The sequence below is a fragment of the Haemaphysalis longicornis genome, unplaced genomic scaffold (assembly GCF_048455015.1).
Source record: "Haemaphysalis longicornis isolate Haplotype H1 unplaced genomic scaffold, Haemaphysalis longicornis Haplotype H1 scaffold_5, whole genome shotgun sequence".
In the NCBI taxonomy this organism is placed as follows: domain Eukaryota; kingdom Metazoa; phylum Arthropoda; class Arachnida; order Ixodida; family Ixodidae; genus Haemaphysalis; species Haemaphysalis longicornis.
Window position 1 is genome coordinate 57,803,353 of NW_027526385.1, and position 18,629 is coordinate 57,821,981.

The window sequence follows — 18,629 nt, forward strand, 5'->3', positions numbered from 1 at the left end:
CGGCTTGCTAGCGCCGCTGCTGCGGCTTCCCGCGGGGCAGTTCGAGCCGGCGTTGTCAGGGCGGGAATTTTTGAACTGGGTCGTATGTCGGGCACTGTAAATTACTTCGGAGCCCTGGTGGTTAGGGGCTATAAAAGTGTCTCCGCGGTAACCCTGCCTGGTTTAGTTTTTGTTTCGACGTCGACTGGAGTTGAAACATTTTTTTCTTAGATTGTATTTACTTCGTCCTGCATACGTAAGACCTGCTGCAGTTACGAACGCGATAAAGTTGGCCGCATGGGCTATGAGCGGTCTGCTCGTGTGGTTGAGACGCATTGAAATAGCTCAGGCGGAGAACGACAAAGATCTGGGGGTCGTAGATAACGTGAGTCGCACGGAATTAATCCGAATTGTTCCATGAAAAGATGCACCTGCAAAAATACCCCAGGGAAAAGCGGAAAAAGAGACGGGGGATGGAGGAGTTGAAGATAAACAGTTGTGAATAAGTGCTGCTTCACCAATGCAACACTTGTTCACAATTACATACGGTACGCCAACAAGGGCGTGTCATTTTAACCAGGCGACAAGATGCGTTATCGCATCAAGAAATCCAATGTCTGTTCAAATATATCATTTCCTTCAAATAAAAAAGAATAGAAACGACGGGTGGCTCTCCTGTGCAGTTCTCTAAACAGCTGTTGATCTCAGGCTCAGTCACATCACGTGGGCAGCATGTGATAAAATGTCGGACGTCGCATGGGACACCTCGCGTTCAACGCACTGGCGAAGAGGCATGATTCAGTCTGAACGCGACTATGCTCGGTTCTTGTCGGATTCGTCCTGAAGCGGAGAAGTCACACAAGGTTGATAACATGGAGGCCATATTGACCCGAAATGATCTATGAAGACCTGCTTTTAAATCTGCTGTTCGTTTATCTCCATTTTTAGCAAGCTAATGGAAGAAAGCCCTTCTCAGGCGAACTGGTCAGCGGCTTCGTTTCTTAGCACCCCTACGTCAGAAGACACCTACTGGAAGCGCACAAATGACCGCGTGCGTTGGGACGGTGGACAAGACATGCAGAGCGTTGACATGTCTTATCAATGCAACTTCATGCTACCAAAGTTGCAGGGCAGGCTTGATGTCTGTTAGAACGACAGCTCGCAGCTCTCAACGTAGTTTACGTTTCTTTAAGGCTGTATCAATGGCAATACACTCCGCCGTTGTAGATGATCATATAGTGGCAGGAAAGATTCCTGCCCAGCCCAGCCCAAGAAACATTATTGGTGGAGTTCACAAAGGCCTCTGCGGTACTCTGCAGTCTTCTACCGACAGAGCTGTCCGTAGGTATGTGAATATGGTAACGATGTCCAAGTTCTCAAGTTTATATACTAGCGACCTGAGCCTTGGCTGTTGGACGCTTCGAGCGAATGCAGAGCAAGAGTTAGCGCAGCACAAACCCTCCAAAAACCAAGCGTGGTGTGCAGGCCGTCGTTTCTTCTGCCATTGTGGATAAATAACGGTCAGCGTGTTGAGTAACGCGTGTATGTGCGATTAATCCCTTCGGACGTAGACATCGTGGAGCATTGCTTTCCCATTAGCGAACTCTTCCTGGTAGTAGAGTTGCAAGAACAGCGTCTGCGGTTTCTAATACACCAATACAATGTTATACACCAGTTGATTTAAAGCAAATTGTTTTGGTCACTTAAGCCTGTTTAAGTGTTTTAAAGTCGAAAGCCTAGCGATACCTACCAACGACTCCTTTACCGCTATACGTTGTGTTTGTGTCTTTCTTCGCTTTCGTTTCTTCTTCTTTTGGCGCGACATACCGTATTTTCACGGTTGTAACGCATCCCCGATTATAACGTGCAGGTAAGTTGACTCACGAAAAGTTTAAAAAATAATGTGGCACAGATTGTACCGCACATATGTAAAAGAGATGACATAAGTACATGGAAAACAGATATCTGGCGCTTCATTAACAGGCTTTCTGCTAACCTAAAAACTGGTGTAGGGAACTTGGAAAGCATTTGTTATTTGAAACATTTTGACCTTCATAATTTCGGAAGCCGTTGGTTCAGTCTTTGCTCCTTTGCAAATTCTACCTGGGAGTCCAGGTTCTTGAAGACGTCTGTGCTTGGGGCCGGTGAATATTCTCCGCGAAGTCTTGCATGAAACGTTAGCGCTTTCTCGTTTACACCAATCACACAGGCATCTCCGGTACGCCGAGTGTGCCGCTTAGTTCCCTTCGCTCTTTGCAAGTAGAATAACCTTGCGCTTGAATTGCGCTTGAGAGTGACACTTTTCGGAGCCATAATTGTGCGAATAGCAGCAGCAGCAGACATCTGTGTAACATAAGGTGCGCCATACTTTGCTAACTTAATATTGACGGGATGTTCTGGATTGAATTAAGTTGGATTTCTCGAAATATTGGTGTCTATGGCGATGCTGCTAGTCACTTTGCAGGTGATTTCGCTTTTGAGTCTGATTATATTGCAACACAAATTTAAAGGCTGCTTTTGCGAAAAAAAGGTGCGCGTTAGACTCGTGCAAATATGGTACTTCAACAGGCGTACCGGTGACACACCCCACAGCTGGGTGTGGCTTTAGTGCACCTGTTCTACTAACGTACCATCACGTTCAACTGCTACGCGGCACGCACTGGTGCAACTTTTCTTCCAACGCTGGCAACGTGCCGAAGTATAGCGCGGTGGTAGCGCACTCGAGTCCTACACTGGAGACCAGAGTTCAAATCCCATACCGAATGCGCCTTTAAGTGCGGATAACTTTAGGAACCCGGCTTAGCGTAGCTTGCGCGGGGTCACGGCGTCACGCACCCAAAACATGCTTCGAAAAGATAACCACTTTCCCTGGTCGGGATCGAACATGGGACCTGTGGGTTGGTTACGAAGCCGATGTCTATCCCATCGCGCCATACAGGCACACGTTACTCATATGCAAAGTTTTGGGGTGATCTTTGCGCAGCGTCCGTTGCCACGGATGCTGCCATTGGTAGGCCCTAATTAAGTACACGATAATATAAAATATGACAAACATCATGAATTAACGCAATAATGACCCAAAATTAATGAACTCAATTCAGTGTTTCTGTGGGACTTTTCAGGGCTGCGGCACCCTCTCTTGACTGCTTTCGGTATCAACGCCAGCCTGGTATTGAAAATAGTCAAGAGAGGGGGACACAGCCCCTCTGACGAATCACTTCTCCGCACTTCGACTGCTTTCACGTGGAGTGGAACTGCTTAAACTTTCTTATTTACCCGTTACAATTACAGCTGTTGTCTGTACCGGACAACAACAATTACAGCGGCAAGAACGACATTTTTTCGCACTATGGGGAACTGAAGTCTTTCGCCTTGAAATGCTATGTGCAGCTAGACAAGAACTGTTCTGTGTAACTCGTACAAATGAACAGCACAAATGGTTTCTTGAACTAGACTACAAGAAGTGTCCGGTATAGCTGAGTTGCAGAACAAATCTCTTGAACCAGTTGAATACAAAAAAATATTTGTGGAGCTATATATCAAGAACTGTTTCATATGGCAGGTACGATTGCAGAACACAAAACTTTCCCTGCAACTAGACTACGCACCATGTAGCTGAGTTTTAGAACAGATCTCGGCACCAGTTTGTTACGAAATAATTGTTCTGTACAGCCAGACAACAAGAACTGTCGCGTACAAGTGTCCCAAATGAATAGCAAAAAATGTTGTATGGAACTAAACAAGAAACATCCCGTATAGTTGAACTGCAGAACATCACACACACCAGTTGGTTACAATAAATGTTCTGCGCAGCTAAACCACAACGTGTGTGTTCGAGTTACTTGGTAATCCATTAAAAGACCACAAGACTGATCCCGTATAACTGTTACGAACGAACATCACAAAATAATACCTCAATCTGGACTACAAGAAATGTCCCGGATAGTTGAGTTGCAGAAAAAAATCTCTTGCACCAATTGATTGCTAAAATGCTCTGTAAAACGAGAAATCAGGAACTGCTTCATATAACTCCTAGGATTGCAGAGCACAAAACTTTCCCTACAACTGGACTACGTACCACGCAGTTCAGTTTTAGAACAGATCTCATACACCAGTTTGTGGCAAAATAATTGTTCTGTACAGCCAGGCAACAAGACCTGTCCCGTACAAGTGTCCCGAATAAATAGCAGAAAGTGTTATATGGAACTGAATAACATAGGTCCCGTGTAGTTTAGTTGTAGAACATCACATACACTAGTTTATTAGAAAAAAATGTTCTGTGCAGCTAAACCAAAAGACCGGTCCCGAATAACTGTTACGAATGAACAGCACAAAATGCTTCCTAAACTACACTACACACAAGACTGTAACTGGAATAGATTCTACAACCATGCCGCAGAAAATGTCCCACATTGTTGAGTTGCACAACAAACATCATTGATTACAGAAATAAAATAAATGCCCCCATGTCTACCGTACAGATGGTTAACCAGCGAGACTGTGACGTGGGGCTGTTGTTTTACGCATGACGTGTGGCCTACCATTTCGATGAGGCGTGCGGCCGGTGTTCGCCACTGCCACGTTGACGCTGCCCTGGCCACACCGCCCACTGCTATCACTTCATCAGGGATTCATGCAGCTTGCTGTGCGCGCGCTCGGCGCAGAGAGAGATACCACAGCCTCGCTCTGGTACATTACTTCTAACTCCTCTTTCAAACCTGAGTTTTTTCAACGCGTGCTGATCGGTTTGCGCCGGAGGAGTTTTCTGCGTACATAGGACCACCAGATTTTTGTTTCGCATAGCCATATGGAGCTTCTCTTCAAAAAAATTTTGTGCAATGACACAAGAACTGCCCCATATAACTACTATGAATGAACAGCACAAAATATTCTTTACAACTATACTACCAAAATGCCCCTTACAGTTGAGTCACAGAACAAGTCGTGTACCCCAGTTTATAATGAAATTCTTCTGTGTACATAGGCAACACGAACTACCTAGTGTAAATGTTATAAATGAACAGAATAAAACGTTTCTTACAACTCGACTACAAGAAAAGTCCCGTAGCGCCGAGTTGCAGCACAAATCTCATATACCAGTTCATTACGAAGGACTGTGTTGTGCAACTAGACAACAAGAACTGTCCCGTATAAGTCACAAATGAACAGCGGAACAGTTTTCTGTAACTAGACTAGAAGAAATGTTTCGTACGGTTGAGTTGCAGACCAAATCTCATACATCAGTTGATTACAACAAAGTGTACAGCATCCACGCAAATCATCATCATCGTTTATTTATCCTCATCCATTATTTCTCACTTAAAGCAAAACATGTTTGATTTAAAGCTGTTCCTGCCCAGAGCCTGGTTGTCCGATACTCTTCCATCCCAATTTCTTGTAAGATCCCTGCAAATGGCCCCTTCCGCCCTTTGAATACTCGCCACCTGCCTCAGAATCCTGTATGGTTCGTCTGTTGAAATTCTGCGCTGCAGGGATACTGCCTAAACCTACGTTCTGTTATTTCTTGCTGCGCAATGTCTATGTCCACTAGACTTAGTCTTAGTCCACATCGCTGTCTCGTGATCTCTTAAATTCTCCCGTGGGCACATCTCTGCACCGCCGATAAGGTTGTTATTTTCCGTCAAGCCCTGCCTTTACCCCTTATCTTCTCGTCGACAAATGGCAGTAAAATAAACACAATCAGCCTAGGCACAGATCGGGCTCCGAACCACGTCGCCACAATTCCTGGTGCACACACCTCGCCAGAAAAACCGTGCCCTTTAGACTACGGACTGGAGATAAAATAGGTTGGCGCGTGCGACACTATTCTTACGATACAGGGAAACACTGCGGATTCTCTATAAAGGTCGCCTCAGTCAGCGCTCCTCTTCCCCTCCTTCTTCCGTCTTCGCGAGGAGGAGCATTTTGATGGTGGCCGAGGTCCTCCCTGAAGTCTCTCCCTCTCCACAAAGACGCGACCGGGCCAGACTGCGTGGTGCCAGCGACGGCCCGAGGCGATGCCCTGAGGTAGCGAGCAGCCATGCACTGCCGTCACCACCGAAAGAGCAGCAGACCTCCATTCGAGCTGTTCTCGGGGTGTTCTTGTTATTATATGGTAACCGTCCACTGGCTATCTTAGCCTGCATGGCGTGTCTCAAATTGCGCCAATCAGGAGGTCGTAACATAGGGCTCGACCAGTCACTGATAACGCTCTGTAGAGGCCTCCATCGAGTTCAAAGGTGACGGCGCTGCCCGACATTCCCGCGTCCGTGCAGCACGACGATCGTGCAGCTGACCTGGTGCGCAGCCGACGGACGGAGACGGTGGAGAGTCAATTCTCTCGCGCCAACCTGGTAGTGAGCCTAATAACGTCTCCCTGTACGTGCCAGTTTCTTAACCCTGCTTTTCTTGCTTTCGGTTGGTTTCTTTCTTCCACATTTACCTTTCTTTTTTCTTCTTTTTTTTCTTGAAGATTCTGCGACAATTACCTTCTGCTGCTTGAGCGTCAGAGGTCAAGGGACCTTTCGTCCCGCTTTCGTTTCGTCTTTTTATTCACGTGTTTCTGCGCGTCACGACGGATCGAGTTAATCTTCGTTCTTCAGTACCTTGCTGGCCGCGTCTAGCAATTTTTTTATTTGTGTAGGTGCGCAGTGTTTCCTTCTATAAAACATGTGTTAAATCGCCCAGATGCCTACGTGCTCCTCAGTAGAAAAAGTCATAACGTTCATGGTTTTGCTTTTGGATGGTTTAATCGAAATATCTGCACACTACTACAAAAGGTCAAGAGAACCAGTTTTGGCTTCAACGCCATCATTTTGCTGCAAAGCTCCGAGTTGAAGGCTCTGTGTACCCTTCCAGTAAAGTTTCTACAAATTCTGCCAAATTTACAAATTCATTAAGGGTTCATAATGTGGTGACATCGTCATGGATATTTTACCGCCTCCTGAAAAATTAATGGCGTGGGGCGTTCTAGGATTTTGTGACATTCCTACCCACCGGCTATTTACAATACGATATAATGACCTCCTGAAATGGGGAGCGTTCTGCACTGGTAGTGAATGAAGTCGACAGCACTGATAAGGGTTTTCGCCACCTAATGTTGGAGAATTTTTGTATATTTCTAATCTTCGTTGCGGATTGCATGTAGTTGGCAGCCGGGTCTATATCTCATATTCCGCTTATATGGGACCACCAGAAATGTTTTATTGGAGTGAAAGCGAAGCCTTTTCGCTGTTGTCAAGCTGCTATAACTTAGCCACATTCAGACAAGCAACAGAAGGCGAGCGTTCCTGCAGAACCATTCCTACGGCAACAAGCCCACTTCTGTGATAAGTCTAGGGTTAGCGATTGAGGCGCTCGCCGCCTGACACTGATGCTTGCCGCTTTCAATCCGGTGCTGCCTCTTGACCTACACACCCAGCGAAGTTTCTAGGAAAGCCGAAAGGGTTAGAAAGAGGGGCGCAGTATAAGGCGGCGACCTCTGCCCGCTCCAGAACACGTCTCCATTTAAGACAAATCCAGATATCGAACTCAGAGAAAGAACGAGAGATTTAATCCCTCGGCCCCACGTTGGGCGCCAAATGTGGCAGAACAGAGATGTGCCGCCGTTGTCAGGCTCTTAGCCCGCAAACGGCTATCGACGTGCCATCTCTCGGGCTTCCTCCGCGCATCGAGAAGTCCCGCTTGTAATCTCTATTAACCGGACTCTCCTCCCCTCGCCGCGCAGCTCGTCGTTCGCCCTTCTTCGGCGATGTGACGGTGCGTGCCGCTCGCTCCGGCGCGGAGTGTTTCTTGTCAACTGTGCAGGGCTGCCTCCGGTGTGCGCGTGCCCAAGTACAGTTGGTAGCCGCTGTGTTTTTTTCTACGTTGCATGGCGTGCGACGAGCCCGGCATCAGCTTAGATACGATCCCGATCTATGCAGGGCCTGTGCCGCGTGCGGCAAGCGACGACGAAGAACAGATGCAGGACGGCCGCTTGTGTAGAGCGAGGTTCAGGTTTCTTTCGCTGTTATCCGCATTAGCCATCTTTCGCGGTGTTGAAGGGAAAAAAATAGCGCGGAAGGCCCGAAAAAAAAAAAGGCGGACACAATAAGGTTGAACAGCGAAAAGATCTGTATTTAGAGACTAAATAAGAGAACTAATGGGAAAACATTGAGATACACAATAGGATAGTAATTAAACCCCAGTGGGTGAAATGAATGTACACTCACGTTGAATTGCGCGTTCACTTCGGGGAATGACCCAAACCCCCCGGTGGGAATTGGTGATAAATGCTTAAGCCTCTATGCTATAAACCCGGGGCCCTAGCATGGTTCACTACTTGTATGCTGCTGAGAATAGGGGCGATATAAGCACTCGTATATCAAGGTATGACGCCCTTTATTAAATGTCTTCATAAGATCACCTGTGTCGTTTAAAGCTCTATACACCGAAACCCTTAAAGTTGACTTTACCTCCATGCACATATGCATTGGTGAGAAATCTAGTTTTTTGGTGAGAAATATAGTTCGATGACGAAGTGTGAAGGCCCTCGGCTTTTTAATTAAAATACCTCCACGAGACCACATGTACCCCTTGAGGTGCTTCACCCCAAGCCCCTTTAAAGTCGGCTTCACCATTACACAGAGATGTATTGCTCCGTAGCCATATTTGCATAGTTTGCATATTTTGCAGGCAGACATATTTGCATCGCTAGGCAGACAAAATATAAGTGGTCTCATATGAAAATACGAAAGTTCTACGCCATATTGGATTAAGGGGGACTCACATGTTCCTATGTGGCTTACTACATCATGACCGACGGGCTTAAGAACCATCGTGCACGGATACGAAATGATTTACAAATGCATACAAGCGTTCAACGCGGCCTTGTTAGCTTAATTTAGAAATATGTGACTTCTTCACCGAAATGAATAGAAAAAGCTCTCACTTGCTAGACAGCTAGCGTCATCTAGTGAAAATTATATAAACCAAAATGTGTTTCGTGTTTATTTTTTATTTCTACAACGAAGTGACATATTTTTTAAAGAACCAAACTATGCCATTAGGGACATGCCTGTGTGTTTGTTAAACTTTTCGTATTGGTACGCGATGCTTTTTAAACCCGTGGGTTATGAATTAGTCAGTCTCATAGGAATGTGATCAGATGAGTCGCACTTAAACGCATATTTCTTATGCGGCGAAAATGTGACGCATCTGGCTTTACAGAAGGGCGGACTGGTATCCTTGTTCAGTCTACACAGAAATACTCAGGCATGTAAAAATGACCCGGGAAACACGAAAAGAAGACGGACGCTATTAGTTTGAAAAAGTGCGTTAGGGGTGAAGATTGTAATCAGGGGTTAAACGAGAAAAATAATCGGGCAGAAGTAAGAAAATATTTTGATAACAAATATGATAATAAATAAATAAATAAACAACGATGGCAGAAATCAACTACCCCTCTGTCGAGACAACAGCGATGGGGGAATTAACGCAAAGCTTTCCAAAATCAAGTCCAACACCAAACGAACCAACCGAGCGAAGAGCACGTGTTTCTTGTTGTGAAGGTTTACTGCACTGAGATTGTGCTCTCTAGTGCTTTACTGGTACGGGCATTCTACGGATTTCCCTAGCGTTCAACCATCGTTTTCGTTAGAGTGAGGGCGCATTTTATGCATAATTTTGCACATCCGTGCACCCTTCTTAGAATCCAAAATGCTTCGCCCATGCCAGAAATGCGCGATCGCATAGACGTCGCCTTCATAACGCGAGGGACGCGGATTCGATTTCGACCACGGAAAGTCTTTTAATTCTTCACTTCATCCACGGTCATCGTCATCGTCATCGTCACGAGAAAGGAAGGATAATACAGTGCATGAAATGCAGGGAGGTTAACCAGGTTACAGTCCAGTTCCACAACTTTTCTGTCTCCGTAGGCTTCACGTAAAAAGTTCCTAGAGAGCTGTTGAAGACCTTGTGGTGGTATATCTGCTTTCTTGGTTATTCCCGGGATGGTTAGATGCACTTCTGGCTTCGAGAGGCACCAAATGGGTGATGATGGTGGTGCCGCTGGTGTGTATGAGGTGGGGGAGACTCTCACAGGGAGCGGTGACTATCTTAGAAAAGGGTGCCCGTGGTCTCGTTGACGGCATGGATGCAAGGTGGCGATGAGGCAGCCGAGCCAGATGTCTAATGTGATCCCGGAGTGCATCCACTGCCACGTAGGTCGTTATCGGATTATTTCTCGTGGTGAATATGGTTGCCACTGTTGAAGCACAACGCGGTAGACCAAGACACTTCCAGAGACCTCGGGCTTGTATCGCCTGAATTGCGCGTAAGTTCGTTTTGCTTGTATTGAGCAGAACGGGAAGGCTGCAGCTTAGAACACCGAAAAATATTGCATTGTAAAGACGTAGCATTGAGCGAATAGCAACGCCCCACGTGTTTCCGGCCGGAAATTTGAAAAGTTAGACAATTCCAGTAATCCTTTCTTTTAGAGATGATATTTGTGCTGTCCATGATGAGTCCCGATCGATCAGTGGCGGTCCCAAGGGGGGGGGCGAAGGGGGCGATCGCCCCCCCCCCAAAAAAGGTCCTCAGCTTCTTATTTTTTGTTTTTTTCGAAGCATTCCACTTGCGCGAGGTTAAATCCCACTTGTGTGAGGTCGCAAACGTGTTGCGACCGTCAGAAATGCGGGCTCGAGTCAGCCGTAGCACCGCCTACGGGAAGTAAAAAACCACTGTGTCGCTAAGTGATTTGTGCGCAAGCGGGTTACACAACATACACGCACACGCCGGCATGGTTATCACCTCCTCTGCAGCAGAACTGGCGCAAGGAGAGGAGCGGTTCTTATTCGCCCCACAAAAAAAAAAAATCGCCCCCCCCCCCAAAAAAAAAAAAAAAAATCGCCCCCCCTAAACCCAATCTCTGGGACCGCTACTGCGATCGATGATGATTCGAAGAAAGCGTTGGCTCTTTACGTAAGCTATGGGGTGTCTATTTCCTACGGTGCACTTCGAATACTGAAACCGGTCATAGTCTGTGTCAGTACCCATAGACTAAGATCGTCTGTAGTCAATCTACAGACTGCAGTCTGTGTACAGACTGTAGTCTGTAGTTTGACTACCGACGACCTCAGTGGGGGGATGAAAGCTTCGCTTTAAACTGAGACGGCGCACACTCATGCGAGATAGGCGTTCACTTTGGGAAATGAGTCTCTGATTTTGAAGTGTTTCAAGGGACTCTGCAACACACCCGATAAATGATTTCGCTTTTTACTTCGCGCCGGGAGGCATTCTAAAAGTGGCAGTTACCCGAGCACAGAGCGGCCGCGTGATTTGTTCGTCGCAGCAGAACTATCCACCTTTCGTTTCCGCTTTGCTTTGTGGCTTTTTTTTCTAAAATGTCTACCGATTGCGTTTATGCTGCAACGGAAAGGAAGTGGCGAATAGCCGCTACGTTGCTGTAAAGACGTAATTCGACCGCTCAAGAAACGGCAAGACTCGGGAAAGAGAAAAATTGATTGAGCAAGATTTTTAGTTATCTGATAGGCTTTTAGCGGTAATGTTTAGTTTTGGTGCTTTGTGACTCCATATTCTAAGTACTTTTGTGTTGGTTGACGACGTTCAGAAAGCATTTAAGATTTAAAAAGAAAGTGTTGCAGGGTCCTTTTAAGAGAATAAATTGCCTCTTGCCGAAGCGTGTTGAAGCGTAACAGCACGTGGGATCAATATTTTATGTGATGTGAAACTTTGGTGTATTTAAAATAGGCCGTGTCTAGAGTGGCGTCCGACGGTATACTATAAGCACTGTAGTGAAGCGACATCCATCGGCGTTTATTTTAAAACGGCGCCTCTGGCACTGCTTCGCTCTCCCTAATGCCATAACCTAACCTGACATAGCCTAATGAACAGAACGTAATAATTTGAACAGCAAAAACTAACCTAAGATATGCGGATTCTGATTGAAAATAAGGGAAAAAATTAAGGGAGGCAAGAACCAGTCTTGATGCACCAGGCTTACTGTCAGGAATCTAAGACGGAACCTCTACACTAGAACGGCAGACGTTCTGTCTCGTCACAGCTTTAGTGTTAAATTTTACAATGTCACTCTAGCAACGCACTCTAGCAACGGGTGCAGCGCTGAGCTGAAGTGCCGTTGGACGTCACCCTAGACCCCGCGTCGTTTAAAATTTAAGGAATGACCCAACCAGGTGGTGGTAGACGTACAATATATTGTCCTTGGAGGACTACCATCATAACTGCGTAACCATACATGGTTACAGCTATCCCTGTACACTTTCCCTTGGGATGATCATCTGTTTCATTTTTTAATGCGAAAGCTTTCTTAGTGGGACCGACGGCGTCCTGTCAAAAATTAATGCATTTCCCAGTAGACCGGTTGGTCGACCGAAAAGCTCTGATAAGATCTCTGGACTCACGGCGAGTGCATGGAACCAGGCTTCCATTGTGTCAACACGGTCACTTGAAAATCGCGAAAAAGGGGCGGTTCTCCATAAGACTATACTAACATAGATCATGAAGGAGTATAATGGTATATTTTTATATCTCATAAACCAAGCATTGGTATACATTTATATCGTCCGTAGATTCGCTTACACTTACTGTGCGAAAAATTGTCGCATGGGTTCGTTTTAGATGCGGAGCATCTCATGCTCGGGGCTGTGTCCCTCCCTCCCTTGTCGTCCGCCGTCCGCACTCTACTGCGCATGCGCGCCTCTTCAGCCCCGTCAGCGTTCGGGCGGACGTCAGCGCAGTCCACTATAAAAAGGAATAGTTAGGCGGCGCCTGGTTTCATTCCCACGACTCCCTGGCCGCAACGGGAGGTACGTGGCGCTCTTCCCACTGCGCTACAAACGAAGACGGGAGCATGTGCTACGAACGCGCCTTATGTCCTTCACTCATTCAAACTACGTCAAGAAGCTACTGATACAACGAAGGCCCGCGAAGCTGAACGTCAACAGAAACGACGAACTGAAAACTAATGGGAACTTCAGTCGACCCCATGGCTGCTTCGCATACTACTCAGGGCTCCCCTACGGGAAGATGGTGTAATTATTTTTCCTCTTTGGTTTGGGTCTTCGAAGGTTGGACGTTCGTTTAGCGAAGTTTTTGACGCACCTTTGGCGCAGTTTTGATGTGAGAAGGCTTTCGAGCTTCTCTCAACTTTCTTTAGGACGTTCACGAGCACATGCATAAAGATTTTGACATTGAAAAAGCAATGTACGTCGTACTGGTTACACACGGGGCGAGTAGTGTTAGAAGATATGTTCAGGTTTAAAGCATCCGTGGTTGTGCCTGTCGGGCAGAAAAGTTGCACGCGTTATCGGTTTGTCATTGACTCCCAAACACAATTCCGACAATAACTAAACACATGGTGTCACACGCACGCAGGCACGCAGGCACGTCCACAGACGCACACGCACAGACGCTCAGGCACGCGCTCGCGTACACAGAACACATATAGGTCTCGCTTTGATTTACGTCTGGTTTTGTTTTCTACCCATTTTTCAGCAGGAAATGTTATCCTGTCTTGGCTAATGTCCCAGATTGGGTGCGGGCTATTAGGGCGCCAGTCAACTTTATTTCTTAGCAACTCGTAGTTAATGCACTGCTGTACACTTTCTTTTCGCGTTGTAATGTGCTTCCGCTGCCGCGCCAGTTACCGCATCTAGGCGCCTACCCTAAGCCCACCTTAATGTTCGTGCAAAGCCCGGCCACTTGGAAGCTGGAGGCTTCTAAGTTATGACCTGGATAGTGGGAACTGGGATGGAATAGCCCTTCTGATTCATCTCGAAAACAGGCGCGGAAAGACGTAGACTAAGAAGAGAAATACACAGGACGACGCGCTTTCCCTTCTTAGTCTACGTCTCTTCTTAGTCTACGTCTTTCCGCGCCTGTTTTCGAGATGAATCAGCACCAACTCGCCCAACTTGCCATCCTGTTAGCCCTTCTGAGCCGTACGGCCACCGCGCAAAGTCCTGTGGAGACAGCCCCGTGGTCAAAAGAGCGTCCGCGGGTGGGTGTCGCAGTTCCCAAAGAGGGTCATGTGGGGTCGTAGCGCTTTTCCCACCATGAACATTTACCAACAAGCCCAACTCGCAATTCTTCTAAGGGTCATGTGCTTCTTTTTGGATCCCGTCTCCAAGTCCTCCACCTACACTTCAACATTTGGAAACATTTACAGACCTTTTGAGCTTTTTGGTCATGGGATAAGCCATTTCATCATTGCGCATTGCCGGCGGGAACTGGCGCAGTCGACATGATCACCTAACTGCGCATGCGCAGCACGGTTCAGAATATGCCGAGATATTATGAAGGCTTAAATAATGAAGAGGGCTGCGACCATTCCAGCCTATAGCTCTTCATTTTGAGTGCAGCCATTCGGTTTTGCTAGCGTACGCTCAATTAGCACCATCGACAGAACTGCCTAACTGCGCGTGCCAAAAAGTTAACAAGGCTTGAAGAGACGGGTCCAGAAGAAAAGGAAGGCCTGTAATTCTATGGAGAGACGAAATAAGTTAACTCGGAGGCAAAACATGTACCCGTGCAGCACAGGACAGGAGCGGTTGGAGGTCGATGAGAGAGGCCTTCGTCCTGCAGTGGACCTAATGGGCTGCTGCTGCTGTTGTTGTTGTTGTTGTTGTTGTTTATGATGATGATGATGGTGATAATGATGATGATGATGATTGTGATGGTGATGATGATGATGATGACGAAGATACCAAACAGCACCCCTTCTTTCAGCCCTTTCGAGTCACATTGAACACGACTACATGCGGTTCTTCCAGGACGCTAATTATTTACTTTCCAATAATTGCGGCGATCTCCGCTTCCCCACCTAGCGGGCTGCTGCTGCTGCTGATGATGATGATTATCGTGGTGGTGGTGGTGATGATGATGATAACGAAGATACCAAACAGCATCTCGTCTTTCAGCCCTTTCGGGTCACGTTGAACGCGACTACATGCGGTTATTTCCGATTCCACCATCCGCTCTCCAATAATTTCGGCGATCTCCGCTTCCCCGTGCGGGAGCAGCCTATAACTGCTCCCCGCCTCGACCACCCTCTCAGCGGAAACGGCCTTTTTCTTTTCCTCCACCAACATCTTTGCAAACTTTCGAACCAAGCACGTATGGCGTTCGCAGACTCACGTGCGTTTCTATTTTTGTGCTTTCCCGCCAGCAGCGGCGGCAGGGTCCGGCGTGCGCTTCGCTCGACCAACGCCTCCCCTGTGTATACAGCGCGCACGCGGCGTGGCCGTATTTAAAGCGCCTCGAGCCCTGGGCGCCGGCCAAGGATTCGACGACGAGCTGCAATCGAGCAGCTGCCGTCTTCTTCCTCTTTCCGAGGCTCCTTGTTTCTTTTCAGAGTCGCGCGTCTGACAGCGCATCCTACGCATTGTCTGGGGATGATCGTTTGAAACACCCGCGCACCCGGCTTCTCCGGCTGCACTTAACCGATCGGAGGATAAAAGGACACTGAGGGCTCTGTAGCTTTTTTGTGTAACTGAAAGGTCAGTCCTTTTTTAGCCCTTCCGGCTTTGGTTCGTATGAGCGTACTTTTAGAAATCGAGCGCATCGTAGAATCTACAGGACCTCCGCGAGCCAGTTTATATGCGCGTCGGAAAAACGGTGATAGGCAAGGCAGAGGAACTAGTGAGTGATAGCAGTTGGCGTGAATATGTGCCAGTGTCAAATGACCTGCTGTCTAACTGCGTATATTACACTGAATACAGGATATTACTCTGGAACCCCTTTCGATGTTAGCTACATTTAATTGATTTACCATACCAAGGCGACAATAAAGGTTTCATTCTATGTATTTTATTCTATTCTAAAACGCAATATTAAAAAAATATCAACAATTACGCAATATCAAGACACAGTACGCAATATAAAGACACAATAACTTCATTGGAATTTAAGATCAAACCACGTCGCAATGTCAACGAATTGTCACTTGTCATCAAGCGCCTGTCATCACGTGGCATTTCTTTTGATTGTGCGTCACAAACGTACGGTATCTGTTATATCTGTTTCGTGGGTGAGATTCGCCGCCTTACGTGTGGTTCCGAGGTGAAGCACGCTTGGGGGTTTTCAGCCACGTCAACCCAATGCTCGGACAACCCGCTTAGTACTGCAAGGCCCTGTAGCAGGGAAAGAGAGATTGAACGACGCTGCGAGCCTTGTGTGTAATCACCAATTATTGGTGATCAGAATGAAAGATGGTTTATTCGTCCAAGCTGCCACTTAAGAAATCCCTTCTTTACTTAACTGAATTTTACCATATATTCAAGCTGATGCAGCAAAGATTATTGTATGCACGTACGCTTTATGTTGTAACAAAGCTTGTCGACTGAAATAAAGTGCTGCAAAAATACGCACGTGGGCACCCCATCTCAAATATGTTTGCTTTATGTGCTACGTAAAATATTAAAGGTTGGTACTGTTAAACTTACTCGCGAAGAGCGATGTCCCTGTTTCGTAAAACGTCCTTCACTAAAACGTATCTAATAAATTTCTGGGTACGTATTTAGATTCATAATTTTATTTATTTTCGCGTTTCATTACGGGCTGCTAATGACCGAATCCATTCGGACGCAACAAGCATGTTGTTTGTTATATCCGGCTAAAAACTATGTCCAATCCCCTGCAGCGAACTTCAAATGACTTTCGTAAGGCAGCATATTCTACTTCATAATACATTTTAAATGCCTATGTTCTGCACCCATCAATATTGCTCAAATCATGGGGCCAATACAAAATTCTTCTAAAATGGTTTATCAAGACGTTTTACTAAATACTGTGTTTATAAAATGATTTGTCAACACCTCAGAATTACATTTTGTGATTAGTCATCATAGATTGATGCCCATAACTTCACGCCTTTATTATCCCTAACATCTAACAGAACCGTCTCACAGACGGGATTTTTGCGCACAAAGTAACTACTATCAATATTATCTGTATTAGGATACCCCGCAAACCAATGAGACGCGAAAGGGACGTGATGTGCCGAAATCTCGCACATCTCCAAAAGGCCAAACGTTCCGTGAAAATTTTGAGTCTGTTTAGCCTCCCATCATAATATGTCTGAATTTAAAATCTGTTTTGCAAAAAGCATCCAAACTCACCTTCGCTTATTGCTGCATTAGAGCGGGAAAGGAAGCAATCATTACCGCTTGTTCGTTCCAGTGCGAAGTTCCGGCTGCCTCCGGAAGTTGTGGAAGCAGAACGGAACATCCTGCCGACCACGGTGGTTGCCTCATGCTGTCCGGGGCGGGCACGAGACGTTCTCGAGGACAGGCGACTCCGCTGGCCGGGGGGCGGCGGCTGCGGTGAGTGCTAGCACCTGCGCGCCATCGCATGCAGAGCGCCATCCCGCTGTTTCTGAGCCCCTTCTGGAACGCGTCGCCGATGTCGAAAGCCGGCTGTGGACCACGCAAGAGGCTTTCTCCAGACACTATCTACATAGTTACCAAAGCTCCGCCTGTACCTCCTCCCCCAAGTCCTTCTTTTACTTTCGTCCGTTGTCTGCCAAAGCCACCTAAACATGTGACGTCATTACATCTCGGCCACTCAGGATGGCCACTTGGAATAAAGGTGACGTATAAGCATGGCGTCGCTATCTTAGGAGTGTTGCCTTTTTTATGCGCCGAGGGTAGCTGAAAAAGAGCGAAGAGAAAGAGAGATTACTTTAACATCTGGCAACTGGTCTGGTGTTCGGGTTACGGTATCGGTGCGGCCGCAATTCGCAGCCTTGTATAAAAGCTTCGGGACTCACTGGTCTGTGCCAGTGGTTCCGCTAGATCAGTGGAAGCTTGTTGTTCGTGGTGTTGCGAACGGGATAACCTTTTGCGGATAAAAACGGGCTGGAACCAGCGTCCGGCCGGCTACTCCTGGGTCCACCCACTCCAAGTTTGCAACACGGCCAAAGGTATACGTTTTAATCTACATATAGTGCTATTGTCTATGCGCTGCCCTCTTGCATTTTATAGAGCGCGAACTGAAGGAACAATTCGAGGGTGTAAGAAAGCAGCTTCTATCGCCCTATGCGTTTGCTATCCGGCCTGCAGAGGTGACCTTATATATAAAGGCAACGATGTGGTAAACTGTGGTTGCACTTGAAGCATGCTCAGTTAGTTGCCGCAAGACACAAGTGGTGCTTCGCAGGGCATTCAAAATTGAAATAATCTCCAATGGTTGTTGTCAAAAGTGTCTATGTTAAATTTTCAGCTTGCATCTTATTTTAATGAGAGTAAATGAAAACGAAACATCCATCTTTGTTGAGACAATTGTTTCTGAACGACCCTATCAGCTCAATCAATGCTAGGCTGAGAAGCTATAACGGAGTGTGAGGCTCATGTGCGGCCAAATTGAGTTGCCTGCTGTTAGTAACGCCGCCGAAATTGGACTGCAAGAGGTCTTACTATTTGATCTTAAAATAATGAACGCCTAGTTTAGGCCTGTGCTCACATCAGGAAAACAGATTAATGCTAACGCTAATCTCGGACACTTCTCGCTTCTTTGGTTGAGAAGGGCGAAGACTAAGCAGGCTGTGTGCTCGTTTACATGTATACACACAGAGAAAAAGAAGCTATACTGCCCCGTTTTTCCCCTTAAGGAGAAAACCAGTTTTTATTCAT

The 18,629-nt window shown here is 46.7% G+C and overlaps 1 long non-coding RNA gene across 1 annotated transcript in view; it reads left to right on the forward strand.

The window, feature by feature from the left end:
• Positions 1-18,629, forward strand: part of LOC144139243 (uncharacterized) — a 102,560-nt gene that overhangs the window by 42,470 nt on the left and 41,461 nt on the right. The window contains exon 2 of the long non-coding RNA XR_013316115.1: positions 17,179-17,321. This is a non-coding gene — a long non-coding RNA (uncharacterized LOC144139243). The remainder of the gene's footprint in view (positions 1-17,178; positions 17,322-18,629) is intronic.